Genomic DNA, 15,545 nt, shown 5'->3' on the forward strand with positions numbered 1-15,545 from the left:
GAAGAAAAAGCACTAAAACATCAAGGCCAGTCCAGAGCAGATTGGTCAAGTTAGCATTCCACTTCATTTATCTAAAGATACATTTGGAGTAATTATTAAGTGTCTTGAGCTTCATATGTTATATCTCTAATCCTTAAAACAACCCTGAAAGTTATTCATTTTTCTATTGTCACTCCAGCCATTGCAAAATTTGGAATGCCAACTCTAACTCACAAAAAAGATGATTTTGTGAAGCACAAGGCTGGGACCAGCACCAGGCATGGCTCAGAAGCTCTATTTTGAATTTGGTTTCAGCTTAACTTTCTCTTTCAATCCTCCGCCTTCCATCCTTCTGTGTTGGCTTTGTCAGCAGACAAGCTCATTACAGGAGCAGAAACATCAGCACTGGATACCCAAGATCCTATGATTCATGATCCAAAATTAAGGAAAGTTCCCCATGTCCATAGACCAATCTTAGGGAGGACACTCACTGGCGCTGTTTGGAACAGGTGATGTCATTTTAACACTTTCTCATGATCAGGGTGATGAGGTCGAACATCCACCCTGTAGTGGTGTTGAGGATGGTGAGAAAGGCCTATGACTGACAGCACCACCAGGACCAAAATGGAGATGGCAGCAGCATTGTCAGAGGAAGGAAGTTAAATAGATACATAGTCTATACTAGATTGGTTTCTTAATTTGCATATGAGAAAACTGAGGCTCAGATATATATAAATACAGAAATCAGCAAACAAACACGATCTCGCCTCAATCACACAGCTAATCAATGGCAGAGCAAAAATTTCAAAAGGTGGACCAATTTTAAAGCCTGAGCTCTTCCCAGTACACTGCCTGCTTCTCTAACTCATCGTTAATGCAAAGATTCTGCCAATGAGTACTTCCACAAGAGCTAGATCATTGTACTATGTTTGAAAAGTCCAGTTTCGAAGGGATTTTTCATGCATCCTGTTTCCTCTCTGTTTTGGCCTATTTTGTTATATGTGTACTAGGTTATTGTAGCACGTGGCTTGCTTGTACTATTTCACATTTAAAAAATGTAGTCTACTGAACAATGAAATCAGCAGAGAAAGAACAGTTAAATGGGAAGGACTCAAGCCATGAGCGGCTGAACTCAGTATGTCTTGGGTTTGGGCTAGAGCTTGCTTTCCAGTGAAATCCATGGGGCCATACGCAGGGCCAGAGCCAGAGGAAAATACAGAGGCCGCACAGATGGTTTCCAAACTGTGCTCCATGGAGCCACGGGCTTCCAGGGTCCCTCAGAGGCCCAGAGCAGCCAAAAGGAGCTCAGGGCTAGCGTGGCTCAGGTAACCCCCCAAAGCCCGCAGCTTTATCTGCACCGTTTGGAGTGGGAGGATGGCTGCTTTAACAGAAACATGTTTGGTGTCCTCACAGGTCTGACAGCAGAGCGTGGCCACCGACGTCCTCTCCAGCACCTGGTCGGGGCGCTTGTCTGGGCCATTTACCTGTTTGTTAGTGGTCAGACATGGCCTCCCCTCTAGAGGTATCTGATTTCAAAACACTGCTCACAGGTAAGTACAAGTATTTAAGAAGCGTATTGCTCACACAGGCATAGGCCAAGGGGTCAGGACCCCGAAAGAAGGAATCCAAGGTTATCATTAAATTGCCCAGAATCATCAGAAAATCAGACTGATAAGCTTGTGGGCCGTGCTCTCTAGACTCAACAAATGGCTTCGGGACTCTGCTGTCAGCACACTTGCTCTGCAGTAGCCAGTCGATCCTGAACACAGGACGCCGATCACTTTTCTCTGTGTAACCAGAGTCCCTTCCCCCAGAGGCAGGTCTTCACTGGAGCTGCCCTCTCTCAACCCCACATTGCAGAAAACTCCGGAGTTTTAAAGTAACTGTTCCTGATTTATTTTTGCATTTCAGGACTCATGATGCTCATCATGTTTTCTGCTGTTGTTCTTGTTTTCCCCCTGCATTCATTTTTTTGTCTGACATTTTAACTCGTCCACTGGAGCATCCCTCAGTTGTGTCTTCCAGTAGTATGTGAGTACATCCATTTGCTCAGCACACATTTGCTTGGCAGTGACTTCAATGGGAAAGAAGACGAGGTGAAGCAATGCACCTTTAGGACCTCCTGGCTCAGGGAAACCATCATCTCTCTGGCCTCCAGACCAGGTGGTTACACAGAAGGAGCATGTGTGAGGGTGTCTCCTTCGGTATTTTGCTCCCACCTTCAAGAGAATAAGAAAGTTTCTCAGAACAAGAGAGATGAGGCACAGGGTCCTGGCACAGATGCGGCAGTGGCTGAGGTTTAAGAGCACAGGTGTAGGTGTCAGCAAAAGAGAAGGTCACAGTCTGGCCCTGCCAATCACTGTGTGAACTTGGCCAGCCTATTTAACCTTCCTGGTCCTCAGTTGCCTCATCTGCAGAATGGGTGCTGTCTCTACACACAGTGTGAGAATTAAACCTGAGCATGCACACTGAGGAGCACTTTTGCTAATCGTTTTTCTTATATAAACATTCATCTCAATTGTGGGAAGTTGCCCTTAGAGCAAGTTCAGTGTGGTTAGTCTTTGGAAAATTAGAGGAAACCCTCACGATCAAACAGTGAAGACTGCTTCCGCCAGAGGTGAGCTCGCTAATTCCAAGTGGCATGTGTTTGATGAACAGCAGGGGATGGAGAACTGCTCCTGAGGTGACTTAGGTGACACATTCTGCCAAAAGTAGCATTTCGAGAGTTTTGGAGTCTCTACATTAACAAATGTTTGGGGGAACACAAGGGTGAATTGATGCTTTCACAGTAGGGATTATGTTTGTCCATTCTTATGTCAGATAATAGATGATCAATAAAAATGCTTTAAATGCATTAGAAAAAGCTTCAGTTTGACTCTTATAATTTATAGAAAACAGGTGTGCAATAACGATAATGCAACATAGAAAGTGGTAACAGCTCTGGGCTCGATACAAACGAAGAGAGTGGAATAATCCCACAAGTGTGATGGATAGCGGGTGGGGGGGGGACGTTTGTAACCCTCTCTGCCATTCACCTCACCTGCACAACCTTGAATAAATTGCTCATTTCAAATCAAGGCTTGCTGAGCACCCACAATTCACCTGCCAATCAAGGATTTCAAGGTAACGTCCCACACTTCTGCATGGTGGTACTCCAACGCCCATCTGTAAAATGAGGATGATGGCTATACTGATAACCCTAAGCTCTGTGTGAAGTTTTAGTGAAATAGCATATGCAAAAGCACCTTTTAAAACTAAAAAGTGGTTTTCAAGTGTGCATTTCTGTTGATATTTTCTGCTCAGGAGTTCAGTAAACAGAGAAAGAGAACTTCCAGGTAGAGCAATGACTAGAAATGGCTTCCACATAAGGATCAAAACATTACCTGAATTCTACCACATTTTACCTATTGAACCATCATGTAGTATTTATGAATGCTGCCAAAAAGAAATAAGAAAAATGTACTAATTGAGTAAAAGCTGGATGTTTATTATTATAAAAATGTCATTCAAATAGCTTCAGAAAACATGCTTGCCTAATTAGCTATTATGAGTAGGTATCTATGGAAACAGCTGTATATCAGTACTCAGAATAGACAAAAAACACTTAACCATTTAACAGAGAATGGTTAAAGCCTAGGTCAGTGATTGTTTGCATCATATAAAGTAGGAGAAAATTGCAGACATTTTAAAGGAAGAAATAACATCAAAGTCAAAAAGATCCCAGGAGAATGAGGGAATAGACTAGATAAAGGAAACCCTTCCGCATGGCTAAAGACCAGGCATTCTTATGTGAATTAGGAGCGACACTAGATGTGCCCTTGGTAAGATAAAGATCTGTAGTAATTAGGTAAGGATGTCTTATTCAGTATTATAGTGTATAATCTACCCAGTATTCTTAGGCAAGAAAAAGAAAAATCATTCACAATGGGGGAGAAACAGAAGTCAAATTGTCTTTGCTCACATATGGGATGAGTGTCTACACAGGAAAATCCCAAGGAATCTACAAAAAGCTCCAAGAACTAATGATTGAGTTTTGTGAGGTTGCAGTTTACAAAGTTAACATGAAATAACAATTGTATTTCTATATAGTAGTAACAAACAATTGGAGATCAAAATTTTTAAAGTACCATTACTTTAACATCCAAAGAGGGAATATCTAGATGTATATCTTATCAAATATGTGCAGGATCTGTATGCTGAAAACTACAAATCACTAATGAGATAAACCCAATATGATCTAAATAAATGGAGAAACTATTTCATGGGTTGTAAGATTCCAAGGCGTTAAGATCTGGAGTCCTCAAATTCATCTATTGAGTTAATGTCATCCCAGTTATAATCTCATATTGACAAGATGTTTCTAAAATCTGTATGGGAAACAAAGGGATAAAAAGAGCCAAAATATTTTGAAAATGAACACTTTTGGAGGACTCACTCTACGTGATTCCAAGACCTTCAATAAAGCTATAGCAATTAACACTGTGTGTTACTGGAGAAAAGATGTGACATCTGTGTGCCTGGAAAAGATTATGTAAGAAATCAGTGCTGCCTCCCCCTGCCAAGTTCACCACATTTTTCCTTCCATATCCCCCTGGCCATACTTCCCCAACAAAAAATGTCAGCAGTTGAGTATTTCAGACTCAGCGAGGATCATGGGATCTGAATCGTGGGATTTCCGACATGAGGATACACCTGCGTTGGAAGTGAATCTTAAAGACGAGTAAAATCCCCAAGTGATCTTGTTTTACTTGATTTCCTATATCTTCATGAGTCTGGATAGGGTTCTAGAATCTCATGGCCAAGCCCATAAGAATCCAGACACACCAACCTGCCCCCAACATCCATCTATTAATGAGAATCACACCTCTAACATGGCACTGTAAACCCCAAACCAGAAAATAAAACAAGGGCTGAAAAATCAAGCATTTTATGTTTTGCAGAACCTCAGAATATATTCAACTACTTTTCCACTCAGCATAATCCTGTATGAAATGGTTTGGACCCTGCAGAAACTGGGGGTCCCATTAAGATGATAAATATCCACACATGCACAAATATGCAAAGAACACACCCATTATTATCTAGTATTGGCAATGATTTAAAACTACATTCCAGAATGCTTTGGAACATATATATGTGCATGTCAACTTCACATTAGACACGTAGTCAAAAAATAACGTGATATAAATGAATATATTTAATAACTAGAATTTAGAAGGAACTAAAAAGCTAGAAACAAATTATGCATTATTAATCAAACACATTGGTGCAAGTTACAATCCTGGTGCCAAGAAAAGAGGAATGCTTCAGTGTGTTAACCTTCGAAACATAGTGACTTAAACGAAAAGAGAATATGATCTGATTTGGAATTTCATCGCCTTTAGTCAGCTTTCCTACCCTGAGGCTATTCCTTAAACACTCTGAGCCACAGATTCCTCATCTGTAAAACAAAGAGAAGAATTATTATTTACCAGGGCTCTAGTTTCTATTGACTAATTCTAAATAAGTTTTAGAGCAGACACTGTTCTAAGTGGTTTATATATTTACAGCCTTTTAATTCTCAGGGCACCCTACATGGTCGATGTTAGCTCCATTTTACAGACAAGGAAACTGAGTCACAGAGCTGTTAAGTGATTAGTCCAAAGTAACGCTAGAGTGGTAGTCCTGGAAGCGTGGTTTTAAACTAAGGCGTGGGACTCACCTGTCAATCACTACTACACTGAGACTAGATTTTAAAATGTCATTCAGTATGTCATGCACTTGAATGCCCATACATTCTTGGTAGAAATATAAATTGGAAAAACAACTTTGGCTAACTGTCTGGCAGTTATCTATTTAGAATGGGGATGTGCATACATTATGAACCAACAATTCCACTCCCAGACTTATGACCGACAAATATGTACTTCTATTGACCAAACACAATGGACAAGAACATCCACAGCAGAACTATTCATATTAGCCAAGAACTGTCAGCTGCCCATATGTTTAGCTACAGAAGGATGGATAAATTGTGGTATATTCACATGGTAGAGTGCTCTACAAGGATGAGAATTCAGAGCAAACCTGTAAATTCCCTCAACACCATTGATGAATCTCACAAAAAGCATACGAAGTGGGAGATATCAGACATGAAAAAAAAGTACAGGATATATATGTATATACTTATAGAAAGTTAAAAAAAAAGCAGGTGAAACACATGTGGTGTTAAAAGCCAGGGTAATAGTTACCTTGGGAAAAGGTGTGAATGGAGGAGGCAGGAGGCCTTCTGGCATTTTGGTAAAGTTCTGTTTCTTGATCTTGGTGTTGGTTGCACAAATGTGTTGAATTTGTGAAAATTCGCCCTAATTATTTGTGCACTATTCTTGATATATATTACAATCAATATTTTATTTTGAAAAAATATATTTGTAAAGTGTCCTCTCCTGCCCTAAAATGCAACTTACCTAAGAGCCCTCCATTTTTAGGACACACACCAACTGCTAGAGTCATTCTACAGACACATACACTTCCACACACACAACACACTCAGAAGTACACTCTCCCACACCTGCGTGCCCACACGTGCAAACACACAGTGACAAATGTGTGCACACAAATACATACTCACCTGTGCACATGCACACCCATGCGGACACATGCAGACGCATCCCCCACACCCACGTCAGGCTTTTGTCCCATGTTACGGTGTGTCCGTCCTCCCAGCTCTTCTTCTCTCCCCATCCTCAGCTGCCAAGCTCTTCTCACAAAGGATCTGTGTTTTCTTCCTCCTTGATCCCTACTGGGCCTTCCTCTGTGTCTGACACACAAACATATAATTGTTTATTGGTGACACTCTGAAGTGTGCCAGGGTTGGAAAGCTTTAACTTTTAGAAATTTCAACACTAGAATTACAGCAGGTGGTTTCCTCCAGAAATTGTTCACCTCTGTGTTCCTTCTCTCCACAATTGAGAAGAAAGTGAAATAAATAAAATGGAAAGGCTTCAGGAGAAGTAAAGAAATCTGTCTTGGTAGCAGAGGCCCCTTCCTCTTTACCCCTTAGATTCACTGAGGGGTCCACTCAGGCACAGACCTGAAGGAGCTGAAGGAAGGTCTAGGATCAGATCTCTGGGTAGGGAATGAGTAAGACAGGAAGAAGGAGAAGGAAAAAGGGAAAATAGAGGAAAAGGGGAGTCCAAGGAGCGAAGAAGCCAAAGTGAGAAGTGTAATATTTTTAAATAATTTGGGGATTAAATCATGACCAAGTATACATTAAAAAATCTCTCTGTATGGTGATAAAATGCATTGGCTTTTTGATGTTCTCGCTCAGCTCAGTGATACAACCACAAAATCAGGGACTGCGCCACTGAAGTTATGAACCATCACCATGTCCAAGTGCAAAACATGCTTTCCTATGTCACCAGACCATGCCAGACTCTGAGTAAAGTCGGAGTCACAATAACAACTCCTAAATGGAATTCTTGTGTGACTCTGACTTCGCTTCCACGTTCTTGCCTGTCTCATGTTGCTGGGGTTTCCCTTGAACGTATTTCACCTATACTGTCTGTCCTGGGCCTCTCAGGGACGAGTGGCACCCTCTATCCCTCTCACACCTGCTTTCATGGCTGTCCTTCCTCTACTGCCAGCTCTGATGTCTCCAAGTCTGCCATCACGGAGCCATAGCCTCAGATGGCTCTACCCAATCCCTGTGAAACCACTTCCAATCACTTCCAGGGCTCCATCTCCTTGAGGTTTGCTCCCCAGCTGGCATTTGGAGGGTAAGAGATGAGCAAGACTCCGAAGAGTTGCTAATGACCGTTCCCAGAAGTGTCCCTGTGAAGCAGGCACTACCCACCTCTGAGAAGCCCTCCCCCAAACCACCAGCTTTCTCTGTGCTCATCTAGGATTTGTCACACATGATAATGTCACTCAACCGTCAGAGCATTCCTGTGAGGAAGGGATATTGTGTGCCTCCTTTCAGAAGTAAGGAACTGAGATGCAAACATATTGACACTCCTAGAGTCATACAGTGGTGAGTTGGCTTCAAACTTTGACCGCAGAAGCTGTTCAGTTAATCATGACTTAGTGCTTATAACCATGATATAATCATTCCTCACTTTGTCAGTCTTCCACAGTAGATGGCAAACTTCCAGCTCTACATCATCTTTTGATTTGCATTATCCATCCCACACCGAAAACACCAGCACAGAGCCATGTAACCTGCTTAATCTTTTTTCATGTGGCTAAATCCCATTCACCCTTCAAGCTCCCTTACATGTGACATTCTCAGGGAGCCCTTTCCTGACTTTACCCAACTTTAGGATCTCTGGTTATATATGCTCATAACTCCTTACGTGCCCCATCCCATGGCACTCATTGTGTTTAATTATAAGAACCAATGTCCTAAGGAGGGGCCTGTCTGCCTCCTTCATGATTGCACCCCAGTGTCCAATACCTATTTTAGTGCTTGGCCCTGAGCATGTGCACAATACGTATTTATGTAAGACTGAAGCAATTAAATTTGATACATGTAATAATTACTCTGGAATTTTATTAAAAATGTAGATATGTCAGATTCAGGGAATCTCTAATTGGGGCTTAGGGATTTACCTTGGATCAAGCTTTTTTCAAATTTAGATGCAGAAGGACAGTTTGTGGATATTTGAGTGAATTAATGTTTGGATGGATGGATAGATACATGAAAATGAATGAACACATCAATCAACCATTGAATTAATGAGTGGACAAATAAATACATTGCCAGGCTGAGGTTAGATCCGAGGTTGTGTTGACCCCACTGAGATTCATTCTGCCCTTCCAGGAGCCTGGCCTGAACAGGCAGCAAGGCTTCCCTGGGATGCGCCTTTAGCAACGCACAGGGATGAGATAGTTCTCTGCTAATCATCGCTCTGTTTTATGCACCCCACCCAACACTCCAAATGAAGCCTTTGTGCTAAATCTTCATAGAAACAAACAACTGGGAACTAGGAAAAGTCTTAATCAACTTGAAAGTAAACACTAGGTTGCCATTTAAATAACTATCATCTCCCTAAACGTGAAGTCCTCAAGACCAACACTGAATAAATGCAAAGAACACATCTATTAGCTAGAAATGAATAAAACAGTATTTATGAAATGAGTAATTTGAATTTGATTAATGTTTATAAACGTGTTTACATATGAATTGAATATTAACCTATAGCTTGAAAGGGTTTAATTAGCCTTGGAATATTGTTTTGGAGCACAATGAAAAATAACCAAGGCAAAGGATATCTGCACGCACAAATGAGGTCAATTAATTAAGCAATTTGCATACATTTGGAAGGTTGTTTTCAGGGAATTCTTTTTTGACATTTGTTTCTTCCTATTCCCATATTGTGTTTTCAATGTTCTATTTATAGAACATGTCAATCACTCAGCCACTCTGATTGCATCAGGATGGGCTCAGACACAGCCCTGGAGGCCACAATCTTCCTGAGAACAAGTCATCTCTGCACAAAGGACAAAATACTTGGTCCACATGAACCCTAGGATGACAAGGAGGGAAATCAGGTTTAAACTAAACCAATGAATTTGATATAGAGCCGTACAATATCAGTGCAAGCAACTGGGATATAGTAAAAGCTCAGGAATTATTTGTTTAATGAATGAATAAATGAATAAAAGCTATCATAGGTTCCAAGAATTAATACAGTGTTTTTAAAAGAGTACTGCAGTAATATCATCTCAACCCTTGACCGCGCTTTAGCCCTCTCTATTTTGCACTCAAACCTCTCAGGAAGGTCCTGTGAAGTCTTACTGAATTCTGGTTACTTTATAAAAGTAAAATGTATTTTCGATATGCTTATACAAATGAGTTATTTGGCCCTCCAGGTTTTAAAAATTCCCATGAAGGATCCTTCACCCTCCCTAATACCAATGCAGTATTGCTGAAGCTTCTAATGCAAAATCAAACAACTAATTTATAAAATAATGCTAAGATTAACTATACATATGAGGATACCTGAGCTCTACCCCTTCCAACAAGTGCACAGGGAGGCCATTGTTCATCAGATGCCCAAGAACTAGAAATGGGGCAGAGGAAAGAATAATAGCACCATCCAGAAGGAACCTATTGCTTACAGATTTTACAGTGTATCTGATTGTGCAAAGTGCTATCACATGCATTATTTGATATCAGTTTGTGAAAGAAGCATGGAAGATGCTCATTTAATGTTAAATATCCTCATTTAAACAGGAGGAAATGTGTTCTTTTTATTGGAGTGGAATGTCCAAAGTGTTATCACCACAGCTCTCAATTCTTATCCTCAAGGTTTTCCAGACTTTCAGGCCAAACATGGTACAGAGAGCAGTGCAGGAAGCAAGTCCTTTCACCTAGAGTGGAGTCGGCTCCGAGGGCCGCCGTGTGAGCATCTCTTGCCTGTCATCCTCATAAAGCCACCAGGAAGGGTTCTGCCCGTTCCCCGTGACAAGTCCCCCTCATTTCTAGAAGACATTTTAAAGTGCTAAGTCTCTCTGTCCATAGAGATAAAGAGTGAAGGAGATGATACTTCTAGGAGCAATCACCACTTACACTAACAATAAAAACTGAAGTGCAGAGGACTAAGGAAACCCTTCCTTTCCCGTAGTTCAGGACAGGTGGAAGAGCAGACAGAGCCTGATAGAAATAATTTTTTTCAAATGAGGTGTTGGATGGAGTGTTTTTGAAAAAAATGTATAATTCATGAAAGGCATTCTGCTCTGGTGAAGTCGATCTTTACCCATTCTCCAACTTCATCAAGCTCTGGGTGATGGTAAATCTCTATCATGCGGTCAGCCAAACACCTGGCATATGAGTGCTGCGTTAGGTCATGTCGAAGGTCTGAGCATCGTGTGAAATGCCCTGGAAGAGGGGCTACATAACTGTTGAAAGACTGGGGGTTAATATCTGAAGGGCTTGCACTGTATCAGGCAATGTACTAGGCTCATTGGTGGACATTATTGAATTGAATTGTCATCATCACTCTTTAAGGAATAAATTATGTCTTTTAATTTATTTCACAACTCATGGAATAGCTTACAGAATGTTTAAATTTGTCCAGTTTCTGAGCAATAAGCAGCATATCCAAGACTTTCTCCCCAAATCCCAGATTCTCAGTTTGGGCTCCATTACCTGCTAATCGTGGAGCCACTTGCAGCCTCATGGAGCACCTTGAGGTCTGATAACTGAAGACCAAGGAGAGGAGATTGCCTTTTCCAGACAGTGAAAAGGTACAACCTGAGACTAATTTCCATCTTTCATTCTACCTTCAGGTCAGAGAATTTAGTCTCCTAGCAAAGCAGCCATTTCCCAGAAACTGGAATGGAAGGCTACTCCCCCCACCCCCTTACCAAACGCACACACACAATCTCCCTTAGCTCTGACCTTGATATTTCCTTCCTTCCCCTTCCCTCTCATTTTCCTCCATTATCTGTTGACCCTGGCCCGTGCCCCCTCCTGACCTTATCTAGGAAGGCACATGGCACAGGGTGGGGCTTGGGTTGTGGCATCAGATCAAAGTGGGTTCTGACCATGGCTGAAAACTGGTTCACTGTGGGGCTTTGAAGATGATATCTCTTGGTCTTATTTTCCTCATCCATTAATAGGGAAAACAAGTTTTAAACAGAAGTATTGTGAGTATAAAGTACGTAGCTTGCAAACTGAGCTATTATTATTTTCCTCCTTGTTCCCTGAAGTTCATTTCAATTCAGCAAATAGTGAAGGCACACTCTATCAGATGGTGACAGCGTGGGACTTGGTCTCAATATTAGACTAAGTGGCTCCCTGTTCAAGCCAACCACCCCAAGAAAAAGTAGCTTCCCGGTTTACGCATTGCTCATCCTTCTCTCCTCTGCTCTCTGAGGGGTGTCCTTGTGCCCTCTTTATTGCTTCCGACAAGCCTAAGGCTTTGCACTTCTACTTTTCCCTGCCTTGAATTCTTCTCTTGATTCTCATCTCCGACCGTGTCTGTGATGATGCTAGTCCCTGGCTACCAAGGAAAACAACTGTGCCTTTCCTCATCCCTTCCAGGATGTGGCATCCTGGCACTAGCTCTTTGGAAGAAAAGTCACTCCATTTGCACAAAAAAGAAACCATCCAAGGAGTTTGGGACTAGCCTGTGGGGATCCTAAGGAATAAAACACTACTTCTTGTATTTAAAGAAATCAAGTGTATGAAATTTGCATGTGTGGATGACCTCTTATAGATTTCTATCACATGAGCTTTCCTCAGGCCTGGATGACAATGCAAGGGCCCTCATCCCCGTCACTGCCTAGGAACCCTCCCTGCACAGTTGCATGAAAAAACTCACAGGTTTTTAGCAGCAAATACCATAGTTTAAGTTGCTAGTTTGCTTCGTGTTCTTATTCTTGTTTTTTGTTTTGTTTTGGTTTGGTTTTCTGTCTGCCTGTCTGCCTATCTAGTTTTCTCTTTCTTTTAAAGAAAAAAGAGGAAGTAGACAGAAAACCAATATCTGAGAATGTTTGCGGGCCCTTCCTTCTGAGTCAGGTGCCTGCATCCTGAAGAACTCCTCTCTAAAGGCTTCAGAATCAGTCAATCCCTTTCACACATTTCTGTCAAGTCATTAATAATGACAAATGCCAGCAAAAAGCTCATCTATCCTGAAAAGTAAGTCCCGAGAGAAGCTGCACTATCTCCTCTAACCAAAATTGCCTGAAATTTTGACCAAATCAATTTAACTGAAGTTTGGTCACTTGAAGCTGAAATATATATGCTAAAGTCCAAATTCTAGCAACTATCAATTGTAGGAAAAGGATATGAACAAGTCCATGTTTTGTTGAAGATTCAATACAAATACTAAATTTGAGTTTATTTTGATCAACCTTTATTCTTTATCATGGGGGTTCTCATAAGAAACTAACTCCTATGGACTACATACTGCTTCTAAATACCGTATTGCAGAAAAGCCAGAGATGTTGCCTTTTTAATTCAATAAGCAAATTGAATGGCAGATATAGTAAAGTTTATTAAAAGAATTAGGTTTATTAAATTTTAAATAAAGTTTGTTGATAATGAAATCAAGAAGGTTAATTAAAATAAAACATGACCAAATTTGACAAGAAAAATAAAAAATTTCTAAAGCCTTAACTAAGTAAAACTAGTTAGCATGTGGCTTTTAGCTGTACGTATTTTACCCACTCTTTCAATCCACATGCTAATGAAATATCTACTACATTCTAAATTCCATGTTCAGGGCTGTGCAGAATACAGAGACAGAAACTCACCATCTTTGTACTGAAGGAATTCCCATCAATTGGAGAGATGATTCTTGTGTCATACAATGGCACCAGACATGTAACTCTGTAGTTCCGGGGGAGCCTTTGTTAGCTTATCCATGTAGTGGAGTCACTCCCGTAGGGCAGGACTTGTTATGTCATGACAGCCTGTCCGCAGGAGAGCTGCTGCAAAGCAACCGGCTGCAGGAACGGAGAGCACGTGGGAAGTGAAGGGGGATACATATATACGTATGTGTTTTATACACATTCATGTATGGAGATACACTGGTATAATCTGCCAAGTCCAAAGGTCAGCACCTAGGAAAAAGTACACCATTCTAAGCACTTAAAAGAAATAGAAGAAGGTATTCTGGGAAGAAAACAGTTTTGCTCCTTTCTTTTAAGGAGAAAGAACCCCCACCTCTGCCCAAAAACCTCCTACCCACTCCTCCCCGCCACACACACACACACACACACACACGCCTAAGGGGCTAAGGTTCACTTAGTAGTCATACTGTTTTATTTTGCTTTGTTTCTGCCCAGTTTCCTTTGCCTCTTGACCAGCCACAGCCTTTTCTTTTAGGACGAGAGATCCTGTTCCTCCTTCCTTGTGGATCATAGCAGAAAACATTAAGGGGGTGCTAAGCCTCGCACATGTGTTGGCTCAGGACCCAGTGCTTCCTAATCAGAGCATTTCCCTGCAATTTTTTGGAATGGAACTAAGCTAATGCAGCCATAATTCCTCCTAGAAGGTGCCCGGGTTCCCTGTTTTGTTTTCAGAGGGAAGCTGACAGTGGTTCATCTGCAGGAAGACCGTGTTGGAGGAAGGCACAGGGCTGCCCTCCCTGGGTTTCTAGTTTACTTGCAGCATTCAGCTGAATCACTGCTTTCCAGATTTTAATTAATTGATCAAAAATAATTACATTGTTCCTGAGATATTTTTATTTTGCTTTCTGCCATTTATTTTTTCTTAATTTTTTATTGAAGTATGGTTGATATACATATTACATTGATATCAGGTGTACAACATAATATTTCAGCAGTTGTCTGTGGTTACTAAATGCTCACCCCAACTAGTGTAGGTACTATCTGTCCACACAGAAAGATGTTACAGAGCTGCTGAGACCATATTCTCCATGCTGTGTTTTCATCCCCATGGTTAATTTATGCTATGACTGAGATTTCATACCTCTTTATCCCCTTCACTTATTTCATCCACCCACCCAACCACCAGTCACTTCTCAGTGTCTCTGAGTTTATTGTTGCTTTGTTCATTTGTTTTGTTTTGTTTTTAGATTCCACATGAAGTGAAATCATATGGTATTTGTCTTCCTCTGCCTGGCTTATTTCCTTCAGCATAATACCTTCTAGGTCCATCCATGTTGTCACAAATGGCAGGATTTCTTTCCTTTTAATGACTAAATAATTTACTATTGTGTATATGTACCACATCTTCTTTATTTATTCAACTATTGATGGACACTTTGTTTGCTTCCATATCCTGGCTATTGTAAATAATGCAGCAATATACATAGCAGTGCATATGTCTTTTCCAATCAGAGATTTTGTTTCCTCTGGGTAAATTCCTAGAAATGAATTACTGGGTTATACAATATTTCTATTTTCAGCTTTTTGAGGAAGCTCCATACTGCTTTTTTTTGTGGCTGCACCAACTTACATTCCTACCAACAGTGTAGGAGGGTTCCCTTTACTCCACATCCTCACCAACACTCGTTCTTTCTTGTCTATTGGATAGTGGCCATTCTGACCTGTGTGAGATGGTATTTCATTTGCATTTTCCTGATGATTAGCAATGTGGAGCATCTTCCATGTGCCTGTTGACCACCTGAATTTCTTCTTTGGAGAAGGGTCTGTTCAGATCCTCTGCCCATTTTTTAATCAGGTTATTTGCTTTTTGGGTGTTGAGTCATATGAGTTCCTTGTATATTTTGGATATTAACCCCTTATCAAATATATAATTTACAAGTATATTCTCCCATACTGTAGGATGCCTTTTTGTTTTGTTGATGGTAAACTTTGCTGCACAGAAGCTTTGTAGTTTGATGTAGTCCCATTTGTTCATTTTTTATTTTGTTTCCCTTGCCCAAGGAGATGTGTTTAGGAAAAAGTTTCTCATGTTGATGTTCAAGAGATTTTTGCTTATGTTTTTTGCTAAGAGTTTTATGGTTTTATGTCTTATGTTTATGTCTATAATCCATTTTGAGTTTCCTTTGAGTACGGTGTTAGACAGTAATCTATTTTCATTCTCTTGCCTGTTGCTGTCCAGTTTTCCCAACACCATTTATTGAAGAGACTCTCTTTTCCCTAGTGTA

General features: G+C 40.8%; 1 long non-coding RNA gene across 1 annotated transcript; it reads right to left on the minus strand.

Moving 5' to 3' along the window:
• Nucleotides 1-806: 806 nt before the first annotated feature.
• Nucleotides 807-13,907, minus strand: LOC118915120 (uncharacterized). Its single transcript, XR_005025946.2, has 4 exons — nt 13,728-13,907; nt 13,222-13,413; nt 6,590-6,778; nt 807-2,198 (listed from the first exon to the last, which is right to left on the minus strand). It is a non-coding gene; the product is annotated as an uncharacterized LOC118915120 (long non-coding RNA).
• Nucleotides 13,908-15,545: the final 1,638 nt, after the last annotated feature.

Source organism: Manis pentadactyla, chromosome 3 (assembly GCF_030020395.1).
Source record: "Manis pentadactyla isolate mManPen7 chromosome 3, mManPen7.hap1, whole genome shotgun sequence".
Lineage (NCBI taxonomy): Eukaryota > Metazoa > Chordata > Mammalia > Pholidota > Manidae > Manis > Manis pentadactyla.